Source organism: Phyllostomus hastatus, unplaced genomic scaffold (genome assembly GCF_019186645.2).
Source record: "Phyllostomus hastatus isolate PE091 unplaced genomic scaffold, TTU_PhHast_1.1 phas_scaffold_501, whole genome shotgun sequence".
In the NCBI taxonomy this organism is placed as follows: Eukaryota; Metazoa; Chordata; class Mammalia; order Chiroptera; family Phyllostomidae; genus Phyllostomus; species Phyllostomus hastatus.
In genome coordinates, this window is record NW_025334033.1 from 31,718,507 (window position 1) to 31,734,756 (window position 16,250).

Here is a 16,250-nt window from a genome sequence, read left to right on the forward strand (position 1 = left end):
TTTCTGGCCCACTCCTGAGCCACAAGCTCTGGCCCAGGCTCAGAGGAGAAGCAGAAGGAGGATGCATAGCCGTGTGTCCTGGATGCTTATGGCCTGAAGGAAGACTGAACTTCACCCAGATGAGGAGGGTAGGGGAGGCTGCCCTTTGCAGAGCCGCTACTGTGGGCCAGACCTGTGGTGGACCCTGGCCTGCAGGATCCATGTATGTTGTGGCTGCTTGTGAACAAATGAACAGAAACAGAAGTCCAGTGGAGGAAAAAGAACAGCATGGCCACTCTCTGAGAGAGAGAGAAGGTGAGAGGGCCAGAGAGTCCAGTCCCTGCCTGGACAGGCTTTATTGCTTCTCTGGGTATATTACATGAAGGGTGGTCCTCATTTACTATGCACAGGGTCACTGCAGGGGATTACCTTTTACAGATAACAAAGGAAAGAATGTTGCTAATTACTTCAAAGAGAAGGATGTTGCAGACCAAGGGGAAAAGTGGCTGAGCCGGTCACACTCCAAACTTGGGAGGTTTAGCTCAGACTTTAAGAAGTTACAGTTAGCCCTTGCTGCCTCAATCCAGGGTGAGGGAGTTTTAGCAAAAGCAAGTCTCACAGCAAGCTAGGTACAATGCAGGCCTGACTCCCCACAGGAAAACCTCTCCATGGGCGTGGTCCTGTATGCCACTCACTCCCCACTGGTTTTCCACGTGAGGGCTGAGCTACACTTCCACGCCATGCGAAGCCGTTTTCTACACAGACCCACCGGTTAGTTGAAAGGTAAAGGTTAGTTGACAGGCAGGGCTCACTTTCTCCTCCCAGCAGCCCTATCCCAGGAGCCTTTTCCCCACTGCCCTTCGCTCTGCCTGGAGCTCAGTGTTCTGGCTTGGGTTGATTGGGCACTGTGTCCTTGGACTGCCCGTGGACTGTGTGCAGCTTGTGATCTGGTTGTGAGCAGTGACATGGTGGGCATAGCTCGGTTGCTGTTGTGGCCGTGAGTAATCAGTGTTGTCTCGGGCACCTTTTCAGAGTAATGTTCATGACCTTCCTCTGCCACCCCCAGCCCTGGTATACATGTACCGGGGGAGGAGGGTTCAGAACCTTGAGCAGGGTCCATGTAGCTTCACAAACTCTCTAGCTGTCCTAGTTTCTCTCTGACAAGTATCTAGCCGTATTTTTAGTGTTATTTATAGATTTCAGAATTTTGCTATGAGTCCAACAGAACGGGAAGAGTTTGCTCAAGGTCACTCATGCTGCCTGGCCTGCCGGCCTTGTTGCCCGGCTGCACTCCCTTAAATCAAGTGCCCACCCTGCAGCCAGGGTCAGACTGCCCGCTGGATGTCCCAGGAAGTCGTGCGAATCTTCCACGCTGCAGCTCGTGTGACTCTGACAGGCCATGCGTGCGGCTGTCTGCATGTGGACCGTGACACGCTCAGGGAGTCCCACCTTGCAGTTGTCTGTGAGATCCCCATGTGCAGGGGCTGGCCTTACCCAAGGGCACACGGTCTGTGACTTGCTTCTCAGGTGCTCCCAGTCTCGGGGGAAGACAGGCAGGCACACAGGGAGCCGAGGGTGTTTGGTTCTGGAGCCTAACTCACACAGGCAGACTGGTTCCAACCCCATGGATCTGCTTCGAGATAGGGTTTTGAGAGGAGGATGCAGGGCCGGCAAGTCAGAGGGGAGAGTGCTATGTGGGTGTGTGTTTGTTCCCTGCAGACTCTGTGATCCCAGGTGACAGGCGACTGTCATCTCATTGATGGACAAAAGCGCTCAAGAGATAAAGGAAGAAGACCCAACCTGTGAAGGATTTGGAGTATCGGGTGGGGGAGTTTGGACTTTGTTCTCATAGTGTGGGAACACTGAAGGTGTTAAAGCAGAAGGAGATGGCCAGAGGTGTTTTGTTTTTATTTGGAGGAAACCTCTGAGGCTGAAATAAAAGGTTTCAGGGAAGAGGCGGAAGGGAAGGAATTGACGCTTACGCACACTTACCAGGCTCTTATTTTACCTTGTCCCACTCAGTCCTCCCACGAACTGTGGACGTGGAGAGAAGTAGCCTTGGCTACCTGATGAGGGCCCAGGGCTTGGAGGGTTAGGGAAAGGGTTCATGGGTGGTTGGGACTGAGTGACAGCAGGTCTGTCTGCCTGCAAGTCCATGCTTCCACATGACATGGGTTCCCTCCGGCTTTACAAAGCTGGACAGAAACCCAGAGGCAATATGGGGGTTTGTAGTTGAAACTTGGGCACCTGGAGCACACTAGTAAGCACACTATTCCGGATTGCCGGATTTTCAGTTCACTTCGATAAGTGTTTATTGAGGATCTACAATCCTACACACCAGGCTCTGTGCTAAGGACTGGGAACACAGAGGCAGCCTGGCTTGGTCCCTGCCCTCCAGGAACCTACAGCTAGTGCTGTGGCTTTCCTGTGTGTGGGGGTGCCCCTCTTAGAAAACGATGTTCTGCTGTGGCCGAGACCAAGAGCATGTGCACACACATACACACAGACGTTATATGTGTAAAACCAAAAATCCTGCTGTGCACGCTGATATTTTATACTCTGTGTCATTTTTTTAATGCTGACATCAGCCTCCCACTTTGGTTTCATAACCTGCTAGCAGGAGGTGACCCTCCAGTGTGAGAAATACCAGTAGAGTGTTGCACACTGTATAGCATTTATTGTATTGCACATAAATTGTGCCCATCTGGGAAAAGAGAGCAAGGAGTGGGTCCTTTTGATTGGGAAAATCAGGGAAGGCGCCAAGTTCAAGTGGCACTTGAGCTGGCTCAGGATGAATGATAGGATTTCAGTCAACAGACAAGGGGGAAAGGCAGCCAGATTAAAGCAACGGCGCGATTGCAGCCAGGAGATAGGAGTGTGCACTGTGGAGAAGCCAGCACCGATGTGCCTGGCGTGTGAGCAGCACTTTTCCTGGGCTACCACATCCAGCCCTCATGATAACCCTGTGAGGCAAGAACTCTTCATGGTATGCATGAGGAAACTGAGACTTGGAGAAGTGATATTACTTGCCCAGGGTCACGTGGCTACTGAATGGTGAGCCAAGATCGGAACTCAGGCAATTCCACTGAGATCTAAATGTGAGCTTCCTAAATATGTGACCCTAAACATACTGTGTGGTGAATTCATGGGGATGCATGAAAACAGCCTGGAAATACTTAATTTCATTCTGGAGGTAAGAGAAAAACATTATACATGTCTGAGAAAGGGAAGTGACAACATCAAAACTTTATTTGGGGAAGATCACAGTGGCATTAGCATAGGAGACTCTGGCTCAAGGAGAGGTAGGGGCACCTGTCAGGAGCTGGGAACAGCACCTTTCTGTCCAGGTTAGCAGCCTCAGAGACCATTATCTCATATTTTTCATAGGGTTGCAGTTGAGGACATTAGCACATGCTGATGAGATTGAAAGGAGAGTAACTTATGTTTCCCTTTTTGCTTTGGCTGCTAGGAAGCTCAGGGCTCCAATATGTAGTACTCTTCCAGGGAGCCTTTTATGTACTCATTTTTTTTTCTTGCCTTAGTTCTCCTACCTTCAATTTTCTTGAATCTGAACCCCACCACCTACTAAATTTTTCATCCCATTGAATGTATGCATTTTGGTAGAATGCCTTAGAGTATACTTTAAATAAAACATGAAGTCAAACACACTGAAGCAACAGGAGAGCATTTTTTTCTGCAGACAAGATTGGAAGGTCCTGGAGGGTGGCGGTGGCTATCTTACCATCTCCTGGAACTTCTGTCCCAGGGCTGGGTGCCAGGTGGTAGGTGTAAACCTTCCACTGTCAGAGCTGGAAAGGGCCCAAAGGATCCTGTCTCTCTCTCTCTCTCTGTTTCTCAGAGAACGCATGTGGACCACAGTGGTGCACAAGGCAATTTCAGTGGGGCCTGGATGCACAGAGTTTGGTGTAGTTGCCGCATATTGATTTAATGATGTGCTGGAAAATTGTGCAGCTAACCAGCGGCGTCATGGATAAAATTGCTTAGAATGAGGCTCAGGCAGATATTTACATTTTAAAAAGGGTCAATTTAAACCAAATTCTAAAATAAATATAATTCAGGTAAGTTGTAGAGACGACAAAGGCGTGTTGGTATACAACTTATGAAGTTTGGAGACGTTGATTCAGTTCAACCCCTCTCCTGAAAAGTGATGAAACCTTCGCCCAGAAAGGCCCTTGTCTGTGGGCCTTGTAGGGTACTGTAAGCCATGGGAGTAAAGAGCGCCTTTCTCTTCCAACCTCATCTGGCCCTGCATCTTGCTTTGAATCATTTTTATATCCCCCGATGCCTTCTGTCTTTTCCTACCTCATTTCCCTGTTATCCCAGTCCTCCACGGCAGAAACGGCGGGGGTTCCTGCTCCTCCTGTTTTCCTGAACAGACGGAGCCCCAGAGAGAGGGTGGGCCTGCCGTCACCCAGCCAGCCGCGCGGAGCCCGGCCTTCCCGCCACGTGTGTCAGGCAGAGTCGGGAGGGGAGCCAGTTTCTGTGACGAGATCCCCCAGCACATGCTAGGGAGTGGGCTGGAGGACAGCAGGGCAGTCTGCTGGCCGGGCTCCGCTCGGGAGCATCACAGTCCGTCCACGCAGAGTCCTCGCTGCTCCCCGCCCGGAAGCGATGGTTTCTGAAGGAGCCCAGATGTTCTCCTTGCCTGCTCGCTAAAGGACTTGTTCCTTAGTTCCGTGTGGATGGATGATATCAGCGGTGAACATTCTCAGCTATGTGACCACTGCGAACCCTGCCAGTGCCCTGTGCGGACACCCTCCTGACTATCAGTAATGAAACCACAGCGTTTACTGAGCATCTTTGCGGTGCTCGCAGATGGACTCTCACCCTGAATCAGACACTGTTCTGACCCCAAGGGACCGAGTCTGGTGAGGGAGGCAGACACATAAACAACCAGCCAGAGAACAATGCAGTAAGTGCTGGGATGGAGCAATGGGCCGAGTGTTATGGAGGGAGCACAGGGGAGGGAGCGCGGCAGTTCTCCCTCGCAGGGAGCAGAGCAGCTTCGCAGAGCAGGCGACATCTGAGCTGGCTTTGCCCAGCTTGTGACTCTGAGTGGGCTTTGCCGAGAGGAGAAGGCACTCCTGACCCGAAGGTGACCAGGAAGGGTCCAATCTGGCTGCGATGCAGGGCTGAGGGAGGCAGTAGCGAAGACAAGCTACAAAGGTGGGTTAGAACCATTCGCCAGCAGGAGTGCACAGCTGGCCAGGGTTCATACTTGCATGAACATAGCAAGACCTAACCCTACTGTGCACCTGAGGTGAGAATGTGCCTTTGACCTCACAACTTTGCCTTTCCCAATGGGCAGGCTGCCCGGCTGGTTCCACTGACCCTGAAGATCGGGACAATGGCTGGGCTGGGAGCAGCCCTGTGAGAACCAGTTGGGCTGGCTTTGGTGTGGTTGCTGGTTTGTGTTTCGGAGGAAGTGTGACTCAAGAGGAGGGGCTTTGGAGCGAAACAGGGCTGGTTCAAAGCCCATCTCTGCTCCAGCCAGTCATGCAACCTTGGGCAAGTCGCTTTACCTTCTGATCCTTGGTTTTCCATCTTTAAAATGGGGATTATGAGCCCTTCCCCTGAGGAGTAAGAATTCATTGAGGCCAAGTGGGAGGGGGACTTAGCCCACAGCCTAGCTTGTCGTGAGAGCTCGTACGTTAGCTGTTACCATTTCAATGATGACGGCGTGGCAACTGCTCGGTGAGTGTCTGTGTGTGCGAACTCGAGTGAGTGAGTATGGACCGGAGGATGTTGTTGAGACCATCCATCTTGGTGGAGAATGGGACCACCGTATGAGGACGTGATGGTTGGTTTTACATTCACCTGAGTGCAAGTTGACTAAACAAGGCTTGGCTGAGGGCTGTTGTGGGCTGGAAGGATTCACTCTGAGTTGGAAAACACTCTTGAGGTGACATCCAGTTCAACCCAAACTTGTTGTGTGCATCCTGTCTCTGGCACCTGTGCCAAGAGACCTTCCAATTTCTTTCATTGCCTCCAGTGACGGGGAGCTCACCACTTCAAATACAATCCATTCTGTTGTCGTGCATCACTGGCTACTCATTAGAAACAAAAGCAGCTCACTGCCACGGATTGCCTTCAGAGTCCCAACATGTATCCCCACACTCCAGCCACCCATCCACCCACCCACCCACCCCTCCATTCATTTGTGTTTGCTGAGCACCTACTATTGACAAACACCATTCTGAATCTTGGGGATGCATCAGGGAAACAAGGCAGACACAGGCCCTGCCCTCGTGGAGTTGGCAGCTTTGTTCACCTTCTCTCACAGCACCCTTCTGAGGTAGGCAGGGCAGGGGTTAAGATTATTCCCATTTAACAGACCGGAAAACTGAGGATGGTGGTGGGGATGATGACGGCCAAAGTTTACAAAGGCCAAGAATGTGTTGGGTGCTATGTATACTTTATGGAATCTAAACTTCACATAAGCCCTATGCAGTGAGCACTATTCATATCACTCTTGTGTTGTAGATGAGGAAACTGAGGCTCAGAGAGGTGATGTTACTTTCTTGGGGTCACCCAGCAAGGAGATGGCCCAGCTTTTTAAGCCTCCACCCTGTGCTGCCTCTGGAACCGAGGCCCTGAGACTTGCCAGGGCAGCAGAACTGGGGCCAGAACTGAAGCAGCTGGAGTGAGACTGTGGGTCCTTGGCACATTGTCGGGAGGTCACGTGGGAAGCTGGGAGTATCTAACATATACAGGTGGACGTGAGTGACCTCCAGCCCTCCCCGACCACAGCCTTCCTCCTCAGCCCCACCTTGTCCCATCCCAAAGGAACAGAAGGGGGTGAGGCCAGCCTCTCCCAGCTGCCGTGGCCTGAGGCCATATGGGATGACGTCCAGGAGTTGTCTCCGGCAGTGGGGCAGACTCCTGGGGGGAAGGGCAGCCTGCAGGTTCCTTTGCTCCAGAAATCCTGCTGGGCTTCTCCATCCGGCACCCAGGAGGTGGGGGCAGTAACTGCATCTGGCTCATTGCTCAGGGTGACCCCAGTCGTGCCACTTGCTGAGTGAGATTGGAGGCAGTGCCTTGAGCAGCCCCACCCCTCACTGCCTGCGTCACAGATTTAGCAGTCATTCTGCTGTTGGACTCAGGGAGCACAAACAGGTTTCTTGGTGGCTGGATTGAGAGGAAACCCTTTCTGATTCTTCCCACTCTGCCCTGCCCTCTTTAGTTCTGCCTCTAGAGGGAAGGAGGACTTTGAGCTCGTGGGGCAGGGTGATGGAACAGAGGAGAGGTGGACTCAAAGGACCAGGGTCGCAGGTCCTGCCCCTGCCTCATCTTGGCAGGTTACGTAACCCCGCTCTGATGCTGTTTGCCATTCGATAAATGGGGGTGAAAAGAGCCAGGTGCTTGGCCTTGAAGACGTAATCCATGGCAGGGTGCTGTGTTAGCTTGAAGGACCCTACCAAGGTAAGACAGAATTGACAGCAAACACAGTTTCTAACAGAAATGATAATGAAGCACAGACCCTCAGAGTCTTGGGAAGGCACCATTCAGTGTTTCACTCAGCCTGGAACTCATGAGAGGAACTGCTGTCTCTGGGGCCTGAAACCAGTGTGGGGTGTATTTCAAATACTAGTTGTGCTTTGGAATCACCTGAGGCTTTTTAAACATCAGACGGCAGAGATTCTAACTTAATGGATCTGGGGTGGGGCCAGGAGGCTCTCTTTTTCACTTCAGTGCTGGCGACTGAAGGTCACACCTGTCCAGAGTGGGGACACTACAGGACAAGTGGCAGCCTTCCCAGGATCCCTTTCTCTGCGCCCCACGAAGGCCCCTTGCGGTGGCTTTCAGAGAGTGCCACTGGGAGGGTAGAGGGACCCAGGTCTCCTCAGGCGAACAGGGTTTAGGAGTCTCTAAACTGGAAACTTCCCACGATTTCTTTTATGAGGCGTTCTTTATCAAGGATCAGCACAAACATTTTTTTAGGGAATTTTTAAAGTTAGGTTTATTGTATAATTTACATGCAGTAAAAGCCATCATGTATGATTTTGTATGTACGGTTCTGTGTGTTTCAACAACCATGATTATGTCACCACCACCCATCGTGACCTAGAACCTTTCTGAGGGGGAGTCACCGCACGCCTGGGACAGTGAGACACGTCCGCCAGCAGCTTAAGGAGGGAGTTGGGGGGCGGCCAGGACGGTGGTTTGGTGGGAGGCATGGTAAGAAGCCCGGCCTTTCCCTGCTGGGCAGCAGAAGGAAGAGGGGCCTGGACAGACCTGGGCTGGGACCTTACTGCGGGGTGACGGGGTGCTGACCGAACCCAGGACCAGGGAGGGACGGGTGGGCTGGGGAGTGATGCTGCCCTCTGTTGCAGAGGCAGAGCCTTGTCGCAAGTGGAAAGGAGTGGCAGCCTCTCCCATTGTCCCGTCGCTTTCGGTGGGGCCCTCAATCTGTGTACCTCCCAGGCCAGCTCCGAAGTCTCACCAACCACATGGTTGCTCTGCCGTGATGAGGCCCCAGAAAAGAGGCCCAAAGCAGGTGGGACCTGTGTCACATTCTTTCTCTAATCACTCAGCAAGCATTCATTAAGCCTCTGCTGTGCATACAGACATTATAGACCTGGTCCCTTCTCTCCAGAAGCCTATAGTCAAAAAGACATTCAAGCTCTTTATGCTGTGAACCTGAAACAGAGTAGATATAATATGAACAGGGCAAGGCTGGGCTTGAAATATAAAACTTGCTGGGAGCAGAGGGGAGGAAGGAGTTGATTCTACCGGGACATCTAGAAGGGCTTCCTGAAGGAAGTGGCATTTGTACTGGGCCTCAGGAATTACATTAGGCAGTTCAATTGTCATTTGCTGAGCTGAGTCTTGAAGGGGCAGCCTGATCTTCTTCTATCTGCTTCCCTACCCAAGACCTCCGGGCTCATGAGGATGGCTTCCTTTCTGCCCCAAACCTCCCTGCTTACCCCCATATTCCAGCCCCCTCCTCTTGTAGCCAGCATGATTTGCTATGTGCTGAGGTACTGCCAGTTTGATGAGGCTCTGGGCTGAGGGTGTTTATTTGCCTTCTCCTCTGTACCCCAAATCTCCCCCTGCCCCCTAACTGGAAACCCAGCAGGAAACCTATAAAGAGTGCCAGACCCTCACCCACCACCGAAACAGCCATATCAGCGCTGGAGGGAGGGAAGAAGGGGCAGCTTAGTTTTGGTGGGCACTTTGCACAATGAGTAATGAAGTTAAACGTTTAACAATAATGACACATTAACATAATGACCGTGTGTTGAGTGCCTTCTGTGTGCCAAGCATGCTTTATCTCATTTCATTCCCACAATAGCCCCATAGCTTGCTTGTTAAGTACACACTCAGTGGAGCTGGAAGGCCTGGGTTCAAATCCCGCCTTTGCCTCTTCCCTAGGTGGCTTTGGGCAAGTTACTTAATCTTTGTGCCTCAGTTTCCTCCCTTATAATTAGGGGAAGATAATTACACCTACCTCATTGGGTTGCTCTGAGGACTAAGACCTCTCACCAGAGAAGAACCAGAACCTGGGAGGGGGAGACCCCGTGTCTCTGGGGACAGCTGTGTGATTCACCTCCAGCCAGGGCAGGGAAGAATGAGCTGGAATTGGGAAGCGCTATGACTTTAACTAGTGTTAGCAGAGGAGAGCCTAGGAGGAGAGCCCTGCACGGAGGTACCAGGTGAGCCATGGGATTGTGCTGGGGAGTATCAAGGAGGCTGTGGTGCTTTGTAAGGTCGTTGCCCCCTGAGCTGGGCTGCTGCATGTTGGAAGTTCTGGAGTCAATGTCTGAGAATAGCGTTCAGGTCAGAAACACTGGAAGGTGTAACTAGAAAGGCTCCGTGCATGGCTGCCCCGTCCAAGTGTGGAGTTGTGCCTGCATGAGGGCGCCTGGGAGAGGAGCAAGGGGAGGCTGACATCCGCCTGTGTTCTACCGACTCACTGAGCTATGGGCTCTGGCCCCACACTGCATCTGCCAAGAGGAAGGGGTACCTTTTGCTAACTTCATAAATGTGCCCTACAGACTGGGGTGGTCCTGACTCCAGAGGAGAGGTGAGTAGAGAGAATTCGTCTGTAGAGGTGTCTGCAGAGGCCAGATGATGCCAGTGGGTTGGCTTTGATTTTCATGGTGACCAGGAGGGCCTGAAGCAGGAACACAGTCTGGGACCAGGACAGGGAGGAAATGATGTGTATGGAAAGGCTGAGCAATGAGCAACTTCAAGGGCTTCATAATGTGCCCATGAGGTGGGCAGGAGACCAGCAGAAGGGTAGGAGCCAGGAATGCATGTGTGTGTGTGTGTGTGTGTGTGTGTGTGTGTGTGTGCGTGAGCATATGCGCGCCACAAGGGAACAGAGAAAGAGTACTTTAAAGAGCAAGAATCCCAGCAGGACAGAGACGCCACCCCCCTCTAGGGGCTGCCCAGCGGCCGTGTTTTGTCACCCACATGGCCACAATGTTGGAAGGGGACGGTGACGGTGCTGGTGTTTGCTCATTGCCCACCAGGCCCACATGACCTCATTTTCAGCTCCGCTCCTCCTCATGGCTTCTGTCAATGACAGCCCTCTGAGAAATAAAGAAAAAAGTCGGGAAAGATCTCCTTAGTTCTCAATCGTGTTGCTGCGCCCGGGAGGCGCTGTGTGGGTGGCTGTGCAGCAGTGGGCAGTATGAATCGGTTTAGTGCTCTGCCCCCCCCCCGACCCCTGAGGGCCATCACCGCTACCCTGGGGCTGTGAGCTGTGCGACTCCTGCAACGGTGCTCAGGAGGCAGAGGCAGCTGCATCAGCTCACCCCGAGGAGCTCTGCTGAGGGATGAGAGGAAACCCGGAAAGGGGATGGAGGGGCCCTGGGTTTCCTTTGCCCTCGGGCAGGGGCAGGCCTGCTGGGCATGGGCAGGGCTGCGGGGTGTCTGAGCCTCCTGGTAACTTCTAGCTTGTTGGCTGTGGGGGCTGCCAGAGCCTCTGAGACATGGAGACCTCAAGGAGATAGGTCACAGGGAGTGAGTGTCCAAGCACTCAGACATCTGCTACCTCCTGCCCTTCCTTCTTTACCCTTTATCCTTTTGGCTATAAGTAACAACAACAACAACAGCAGCAACAACAACAAAATCAACCAAGAATGACTCAAGCTACAGGCATATTTATGTTTTATTGAACAAGAGGCCTGGTCAGAGGCGTTCCTAGGGCTGGTTTTGTGGCTCAACAGTGTCATCAAGGACCCAGACTTTTTCTGTCCTTCTGGTCTTCCTCTTCATCATGTTGGCTTTGGATCCTGGGCTGTCACCTTATGGGCCCAAGATGGCTGCCACTGCCCTGGGCTTTACATTCTCAAATGCAAATAAAGGCAGGAAGTAGCATATCAGCCAGTACATCAAGAAAGAGATTTTTTATGTGTTTTCCTTTATTAATAAGAAAAAAAACTTTCTCAGGAGTCCCCCAGCACAGAACTGGCCCACAGGGCCTCTCCTAAGTGTGAGGGATACTGGGACAGTGAAAAGCCCTCCTGTGGTGCACGTGGATGGAAATGGCTGCTGTGTAGCCTGTTGGCAGCATCTGCCCCTCCTCCCTTATCCAGGGAGGACTTGTCCCACGGCTCCAAGGGAACACCCAGATGGCAGGGTCTGGAATAGCTCTGAAACTTTAAAAAATGCTTGACTTCAAAAAAGCCAGTCAAGTCTTACCCAACAATTGGTTATTGACAGCGTGTGCGGCACACTCCTGGGGAGACAAGGGGGTGGAAACTGCCTGAGAAGTAGGCATTGTTATTCTCCATTTTTACAGATGAGAATGCAAGTTCCAAAAAACAATGCAACTTGTCTAAGGTAGGTAGGGTACATAGCTAGTAGGTGGTGATATTAGAATTTTGACCCAGGCACATCTAATTTTAGAGTTCCTGCTCTTTCCAGACTTCTAAGCTGGCATGTAGGCCTAGCATACGGACTTCTAGAGCTTTCTCTCTCACATGCAAAGAGAACTAATCAGACCATCAAGGATATGCCAAGTGCCCGCTGGGAGCTGCAGCCAGGAAGCACTACTGCGGCTCAGGAAGGGTGAGTCTCCAGAAACAGAACGCTCAGAGACGCACCAGGGCCGATGTATCAGCCTTTTGACACCAGCAGACATGCTGGACACAGTCCTGACACAGCTGCACAAGGAGAGCTCTTCGTCTTGAGCTGTCAGGGATGAGTTGCTTCCACTTGCCAGTGTGGACACTTGCTAGTATAGACTGGATGCTGGAATGGCTCAGGGCAACTGCCTTGGGAAGGCCACATGTCCCTCCCCATGACTCAAGTGGGTTCCCTTGGTTACTAGAAACAGACTTTTCTGTTGACCGTTAGTAAGGGAAGGCCAGAGAATGACCAGCAGGCAGGCCTCCCAGGCCCCAGGGGCAGCCATGGGACTGGGTGTCAGAAGGCTGGAATGGCGTTTCAGAGCTACCAGTGTGCAGGATCCCCCTGGTTATCTTGTCTGCGCCAGCCTGGCCTGTGGGATGGTGATGCAGCTTTCTGACTCTGCCTCCTGCTCCTGCAGCCACTTCATTGTGAAAGATCTTGCAGCCTCCTCCCCCTCCCAGGTTGCGTAGCTCCAGGGGCACTATTCATATGGTCGAGCCATGCAGTGCACAGCCTTCCATGGGGTGGCCCTGACCACTCGGATGTGCCAAGGAGATATGGATTCTTTACTTCCTCTGAAGCTAATCTGATCTCATTCAGGAGCCTTACCTCGCAGGGTCACGGTGACAAAACATATTCAGCCTCATCCAGTGGCGTCAGTCTGAGTCGGTAATTTAACTAGTCCTGTAATGTAAAGGCTCAGCCTCTGCAGTAGTTTGGCTTCTGCTTGGATGACTCTGAAGGGCTCATCTTTCAGAGCTGCTCCTCCTCCCCTGGCTTGTTTTCAAAATGGCATCTGGGGATATAATAGATTGTGGAGCTTAAGTGACCTCGGGTGTCAGAGGCAGGGGACCTCTGGCTCTGTGCTGGTTCTTGGACACGTCCTAGCTGACACCCAGCTGAGCTGTGGCCGGCCCGTCCCATCCCGGGGTATTCTTTGGGCATCTGCCACTGAAGTCTGCAGCTGACAAACTCCTGGTCCACATTTTCTTGGCCCAGGCGTCTCCCCCACAGCCTCTGGTGCAGTCGGCTTGCCCCTCACCACGGCAAGCTCTTGGTGGCCTGTGCTTCTTGGATCGTCTCTGGGCTGAGCAGGGACGGCTGGGTTCTCTCCACCAGCCAAAGTGTGGAGGAGGCTCAGAGTGCATGCCCAGCCCTCTCTGTCTGGCCAGCTCCCTTGGCCATCTTAATTCTGTTAGGCCACCTCTTATTTGGCCCAGGGCCATTCTGAATACTGGCCTGTCTCCTTCTAGAATCCCAACAAAGAAGTTGGAGAGAAACTCGACTGTCGGCACCACTTACCGAGCACACATTCGCCAAAGATTTGGGCCCAAAGTCTGGAAAGTCAGGACACACATCTGAATGTGCACTTCCCTTCTGCTTCCCTCTCATCCTCCGTCCTTCCGCCCTCCAGGAGCGTGCTCCCCTTCCTCGGGGTCCGGCTGGGCCCTCTCTGCCAGCCAGCCAGCCAGCCAGCCAGCCAGGCCAGATGCCTCGTTTGCTGACAGAGGCAGGAGGGCGTCGGGAAAAGCCTCTCAAGCCTGGCTGCTGAGATGGTTGTGGAGCTGCAAAATCCTGTTTTGGACGTCAGAACCTGAATTTTTGGGGGGTCCTGTTCTTACAGTCCTCAACCCTCTCTGGGTAAACAAACGGATGCCATTTAGAGGAGGGGAGGCCACAATCAGTGAGTGCAACGATAAAGCACACAGCCGTATCTAAAAAGTAAAAACAATCCTCTTCACAGCTGTCTCTCCTCCGGCCCTGGCCCCTCTCTCAGCCATGGCCTCTGCTTCAGCCACGGCCAGTGCAGCTTGCAGTTAAACCCTCCGAAGGAAAGGCAGAGTGGTTGAGCTGCAGTGGCCACTGAGTGTGGGTCCGTCCTACAGGAGCCGAGCTGGAGGTCGTGTGGGACCGACACGGCCACCTAGAGAAGGCTGCGTGCGCCCCATATGAGTCTGGGGAACAGAAGAGGCTGTCAGAGAGAAATTGTTGGCCAAAGGTGCAGACAGATTCCCCTTTCCTTGCTGGTCCTGAACTAACTGATAGATTCTTTTGTTTTCGTTTCTTTTAAAAAATTACTTAATGAGTTTTAGATAGGGAGGGGGAGAGAGAGAGAGACATCTACTTGTTGTTCCACTTCCTGATGCACTCATTGGCTGATTCTTGTATGTGTCCTGACCAGGGATCGAACCCGCAACCTTAGCGTATCAGGAGGTTGCTCCAGCCAACTGAACTACCCAGCCAGGGCCTAAGAGATTCTGTTTACAAGGCAATGAGTGAAAGGTAGAGAAGAAAGAACATCATGAGACATCATCAGTCAGAGGGTTTTCCAAACAAAAGCCAATTTATTTTCTCAGTAACATGCAGTTTAATCAAAAAGTGTCTGCTGTAGTTTTAAAACACTCAGCTGATGAGACCCCTCGAATTGTCATCAAAGTCCAGGAGAAATGGTGACTCCTACACATGTGCACCGTGTACACCACACACCACACACACCACACACACACATCCCGTGGGGACAGTGCAAGGTGGGCCATGCAGCTTGTCTCCAAATAAGCCCTGTGCAGGTGGGCGGGGGCTGCTTCTCTGTGGGCAAGTTGATACAGTGCCCTCTTTCATACTCAAGATGATTAACAGTAATGTAAAGATTTTCCATTTTTTCTTTCTCATCTGGGGCACTGAAGGGTGGGCCAGCTTCCTCCGAGTTCCAGCAGACACACTACAACACAGCATGCAGGCCACCCTTCTCCTCTGTGCCCTCCCCTGGCTGCAGTTTAGATAAATTATCTCTTGGGAGCAGAAAGGCCCAAGCCAAGCTACCATGTTCCTCCAGGGGCAGTTTATCAACCCTTCTTTTTTCTGCATTGCCAGGTGGCAGGGAGCCAAAGTCCTGGTCCGTGAGATGGTGGTCTGAGGGGCCCCGGCTATAGGGACCGATAATTAGAAGGGCCCCTCAGCAGGACGTAGCTGCGATTGCCCCCTTCCCGGGCGGCATGTTGGGCATGCTGTTTCAGGGGGTGTCAGGGAGCCGTATCAACCCGTGTGAGGACTGCATGGCCATAAACACAAGAGCCCGGGCATGCCTTGGCTCGGGGCACCTGCGTGGTCGGACTGCCAGGAGGTGGCTGGGAGCGGGGACCCCTGCAATGAGCGTGCACACACCACATGTCAGGGCTGGGCCAGGCCCGCACTCTGAACTCGGAATCCCAAATCATCCTGAGAGTTAGGCAGGGCTTTCTCCAGTGAAGAGCCTGTGGGGTGGCAGCTGTGCCTGGCATCTACACAGCTCAGCCTTTGGACTCAGCTATCAAACAATCTTTGCTAAAAAATTTGCTCTGCCTTACCTTACTGAGAGAGACTGCTGTGGAAAGAGAATCGGGCTGAGAAGCGGAAGTCTTGGGTCGAATTCCACTAGCCCTTGTTGAGTGCTTACTGCATGCCTGGTCTTGTGTGTGGCAGCCTAGGAATGCAGAATAAAGCTCTCCCACTGACTTGCTGTAAGGCAAAGCGACTGTCAAGGCCAAATGAGATCACCTAAAGTCTTTTTAAATTAGTTAATTAGTCAAGTTGATTTATAGAATAATATTTGTATCGTAGTTCACAGAGCACTTTCAAACACGTTATTATTGCACTGGAGCCTCACAACTATCCTAGGAAAAGGGTATGAATTATATATCCATTTTACAGATGCGGACATTGAGACTCAGAGAGCTGAAGAGACTGAGGAAAAGTTGCAGAGATAGGGCTTCAGAGGGCCCATGCTCCTTGCAGGTCAGAGACTGAAGTGGCTTCAGCGTCACCTGGCAGTCTATAAGACATGCACATTCTCAGGCCCCACCCCACAGAGATCTGTTTTAACAATCTCCCCAGGTGACTGTGGTGCACGCCCAAGTTTGAGAAGCCCTGATGGATACCTGCAATCGCTGGGGATCTTGTCAAACTGTGGACTCTGCTTCCGTCCCAGGTGGGCCCCAGGATTCTGCATTACTAACCTGCACCTGAACAATGCCAGTGCTGTTGGCCTGCAGACAGTGCACTGGGGAGCTTAGGGGAAATGTGCATTCCTCAGCCCAGCCCCAGAGTGTGACCCTGCAGGTCCGAAGTGAGTCCCAGGAACCTGAATTTCCACAAATACCCGGAAGACTCTAAGCAGGATTCCTTCCCCC

The 16,250-nt window shown here is 52.3% G+C and overlaps 1 protein-coding gene across 4 annotated transcripts in view; it reads left to right on the forward strand.

Moving 5' to 3' along the window:
• CORO2B (coronin 2B) overlaps positions 1 to 16,250 on the forward strand; it is a 122,254-nt gene that overhangs the window by 34,779 nt on the left and 71,225 nt on the right. The window contains exon 2 of one of the 4 annotated variants that reach the window (XM_045823189.1): positions 15,955 to 16,048. The exons of 2 other annotated variants lie outside the window; for them this stretch is intronic. The gene's annotated coding sequence lies outside the window, so the exon portion shown is untranslated. Of the gene's footprint in view, positions 1 to 4,801; positions 4,913 to 15,954; positions 16,049 to 16,250 lie in introns of those variants that run through there. One more of the 4 variants, XM_045823190.1, reaches the window with a different exon arrangement.